This window comes from Accipiter gentilis, chromosome 30 (assembly GCF_929443795.1).
Source record: "Accipiter gentilis chromosome 30, bAccGen1.1, whole genome shotgun sequence".
In the NCBI taxonomy this organism is placed as follows: Eukaryota; Metazoa; Chordata; class Aves; order Accipitriformes; family Accipitridae; genus Astur; species Astur gentilis.
The window spans coordinates 17,745,851-17,750,496 of record NC_064909.1 but is presented as its reverse complement, the minus strand read 5'-3'; positions in this window follow the sequence as shown (position 1 = coordinate 17,750,496).

Genomic DNA, 4,646 nt, shown 5'->3' with positions numbered 1-4,646 from the left:
ACTGGAGCGCCAATAGATGCGGCACTTTGCAAGGCCAGTTGTCATTATTTTAGTGACTAGGGATTATTTTATAGTATCTTGAACATTTCACAACAAATAAAAATGCCCATCAATAATTCGTATGCAATGTAACTGTTCTGACGTTCCAAGTGGTATTTTCCCTTTTCTTCTTTTGTCATGATAGGTGTGGAAGGTGACTATTAGGCAAAACTCTTCTTTGGGTGGAACCAGAGGAGCCCAGGAGTAGTCAAGGTGCTCTTGAAGTTAACGTGTACTGCAGTGATGGCAGTCGGGCTCCTTTCTCTCCAGATCTGCTTCCCCAGGGTATTTAAAGCCTGTCTGCTACCTTTCATGCCTTCTTTTTCCACTCTTATCAGATGTGCTGGCATTATTGGGTTAAAGAAAGGAGCACTAAACTAGATGCCTCCCTTCATTTCATCAACAGAAACTTCCAATTACACAGCCACGTACAGCTGGTTAAAGAACAGTGTTCAAGTGGTAGCTTGTAAAGATGTCACCAAGGAGAAAAGCTGACCTGCTGAACCTTTGTTAATAGCAATTTCAGAGTTTACATTTCCTACCAGTTCAGACCCAGCTCTAATTTACTTTAAAAAATTGACCCATACACGGCCATGTATGATCTGGAAATCACAAAAGATGCAATAGCTGTAAAATCCCACCCGCTGCACCCAGGAATTTATTTTGTATGTCATACGTGCGCACACACAAATCACATAAGCTGTAAATGCTCCCTCTCAGCAGCAGGATAGCTGCTTCCTGCACAGGCAAATAAGTGCTGCCTTGTTTTCTCTCCAGGGACATTCTCATGAATTATTTTCATCTGCCCACTCTCCAGCATCACCAGTGCCAGTGGCATTTGGGATGCACTGGGGACTCCTCAGTACTCACAGTCCAACTCCATTCCCAGCAGATGAAGCAGAGTAGTTACTTTTTAGTAACTGTGTTTTCCCATAAAAATCTATCATTTCCTTCACCATGCATTGCCTGATGCTATGGAGATCCAGATTTGTGGCTGCATTCCTAATTTAAGTAAGAATTGAGCATTCCTTTGTTATTGCAGCATATTTACTCTGTCCACAGCAAATAAGCTGTCACCCTCACACAGTTCACTTGCCGTGAGCCAACACCACACCGTACTGAAGCTGGAGATTCAATGCGTAAGTTCTTACCTGCATCATATGGGCCAAACAATCTGTACTGGGTGACAAGCTGCAGATTGCACTGAACACCAGTCAGGATCCCTGCAGGAGTCTGCCCCAGGCACGTCCTAAGGAGGCTACGTTCTGCAGTACCCTGTCTTCTGAAAATGAGGTACTTGGTTCTTGGAAAGTTAACAGTCTTGTGGGCAAAAACAGATGCAAAACCTGTGGACTGCAGATCAAGCCTCTTCCCAGGCTGCTTAATTTTGACAGGTTGGTTACATTGCCTCTGATGGGAGGAACACGAGCACTTACATTTCATCAAACCAAAACTGTAGTGTGACACCTACATCTGGCAGTTTATGGTTCACAGAAGGTAAAGCAAATGCATTTTATTTAGGCTTGTAGTCAAAGTTTTAGCATCTTAGATCACATTCTGTGGATGATGCTCACGGTATCTGAAGACAGATCCTCAGCTGATATCATACGGACCTCCCCTGCACTCAGCAGGGCAGTGCAGCTGTGATCTTAGATCCGTGCTTACTCCAGAACAGTCACAGCCTAACAGTTCTTGATGGCCACCAAAAGTGCAGACTCTGGTATATAAGAAAATGGTATTTTTGCAATCACTTTAAACCTCTTACATTTTCCTTCTCAACCGAGTCCTTCGCTTTCAAGTCTGTGACAGCAACAGAGTAAAAATCTGCGTTCCAAAGCACAGCTCTTGTTGCCAAAACACTGCACTGCAAATTAAATTTGCTTCACAGTAATGAAAGTGTTTCTTTGTACTAGTGACTGGTTTATTATTAGCTTATAATTGTGTTAATTAGAAATAACATCTCTGGCCCTCTCTTACCTTCAGCTTAACACCATGATTTCAATCAGTATGAAAGCTCTGTAAGCATAGCTATACTCACAAGCAGTTTGCACACGTGGGGAATGAAGCAGCATCAAGAACAGAGGAGAATTAAAACTCTACAGTTTAGCAATCAGTAAAAATTCCATATGATGCACGTCTTTATACACACCAGCTCCTGAACTTATCAGATGAGCAAACAGGACTACTATAGGATATTTAACTGTAGTAGACACTAGTGGGAAAAAAAACCCTACCTGGCCTGAGGCTTCTCTGTCACCTATCTCAAAACTGATTTTCAAGACTTGTTTCTTTGGATGGCACATGGAAGAGTCCTGCACATGATTTAGGAGATGGCAAAACAATGTCCTGAGTGGGCAATAACTGATTTACTTCCATTATGTTTCAACAGGACAAGACCTTGCAAGCACACGCTTCCTGTCCACCTACCACATAACATTATCAGGAAACTATGTGCAAGAGAAATGAGTTAGAAATAGTGATGACTGATAGTACCTGCCTTACTTCTTTGCTGTTACCTAAGCAGCATTGTGTGAGACCTGTGGGCATTTTCCTTTTTGTACCTGCTTTAAGTTGAGTGAAATGTACCATTTAGGAAATAATTGCTGGTTTAAAAAAAAAAAAAAAAAAAAGAAAAAAGAAAAAGAAAAAAACCACAAACAACAGAAGTAATTTATATACTTCAAGTTTTTCTATACACAAAAGTGAGCAAATAAATAAAAGCAACGGTTTGATAGATTTAGATTCATGCTAAAGCTTCTCATACAAGTTACACTTGCTATTCTATCTCACTATTTCTGGTAAACTGACCTTCTTTCAGGTGTAAAGTTTTAGACAGCCATTTAGTGAAGTATCTTTAATGGACATAACTGGTATTACACACCTCTTCCCATCACATCTGCAGCAATGTGTTTGTTAAACTGTAAGAAGGGGCAATCAAAAGCTTTAATACGTAAAACTATTCAGATCAAAAACATTCTGATCTGATTACTGCTTAACTCATAGGCTACAGTAATTAGCTAACCAAGCTTACATTTTAATAAGAAACATTTTTTTCCAGTATAAAAATTCCTGACCTCAGATACTTTTAGTTGTAAATGTCTTATTCAAAGCTGTAAGTCTTTGCCAAGGTTCATTCAAGAACACTGGAAACAAAATATAGGTCAATTCTTGTATGCTTAGATGGAAGAAAATGAAAGTCGGTCCTACCGCATGAGTCCCAATAGACAGTCCATAGCTCTGGCCTGGGAAAACCACTGCAAGCACTCCCAAGGAATATCCACAGTGTAGTTTGGAGGGAGCCAGAAGATGTGCAGTGTTATGAATTCAGTAGCCATTTTCTCAAATATGGGAAGGGTTGAGATAGCGAGAGCAAAACCCTACTCTAATCCCTAAAGCTTCTATAATTGATAGCTCAGGAAGGCACTGGATAGACCCCACATCAAGGTTCCTTCATATCGAGGTGCTGGGTTAGAAAATGCAACTAAATGAAAAGCCAGGGGATGCTTGATGGTGTAGCTAAGCCATCTTCAGCATCCCTTTTGATGCAGGTCAGCTTTGACCAGGAGTAACAGCCAGCTATGCATACTATCAGCAAAGGTTCAGGAGGAAAGATGGCAAACAGTCCTTTTGAGATTTTAATTGCTGATAGTACATGTGATTTGTGAAAAAGCAAAAGAGGATGAAAAATATCACCAGTGCCCAACTTGTAAAACTTACAAGAAATTTGGGAAGCAAGAGACCACTGTTAAAAAATACTTCTAATCCCAAATGTGCAGTCTATATAATCAATACCATACTTGGACTGCACAGAGATTGCAGCAAGCTGTCATGAAAATTAACTTGCAAAACTTCAAAGCATAAGAAGTGGTTCAAGAATGGAATAAAAAGGCAGATGAAGCTAACAGGAAGAAGGCATGTAGTATGAATTAGTATAGCTTAGAAGAGATAGGGGGTCAGAATTCCTACTCTAATACTTTTTTCCCCACACACATCTCAGCACCCATTCATGGAGGAACAAAGTCTGAAAAGGGCCAGGGAGAGAAAAGATAGGCAGTTGTAAGGATGCTCAGAGCTCCAACTCCTCACCTGCATGTGGAGGCAATTTTTAACACCACAAGCAGAAAGATGCAGCAAAGAGGAAAAACCTGCCCAGCTTTAAAACTAGCTAAAACATTAGGTACTCTTTAGCCACTTCATTTTAGAGTGACTAGCAAAACAGGTCCTATTATCAGAAGCAACATTCAGAAACTGCATGGTGCTTAGTGAATGGTGCGTATCCAGTCAGGTCCCATGGATTCCTATGCCGCACTACCTCTGCTTCCAGTCTTTTCTGAAGCATCGCTATGCTGCCCAAGTTGAAGATGGTCCCACAGTTCATAATGTACGTATTTATGGAGCATGAACACCTCAGAGCCTGTGAGAGCATGCTGAAATCTAAAAGCATCTATCATGTGGTAACCGCTGCATTTCCTGTGCATTTATGGGTCTGAAGTTAGCACCAGTGCAGCTACAAGTCAGCTGAATGGGGAAAAATCATACACGGTAATATTGTAACTGTCTCTGAATACACAGTTCTTCACATCCCAGCAGCAGTATCTATTAAAGAC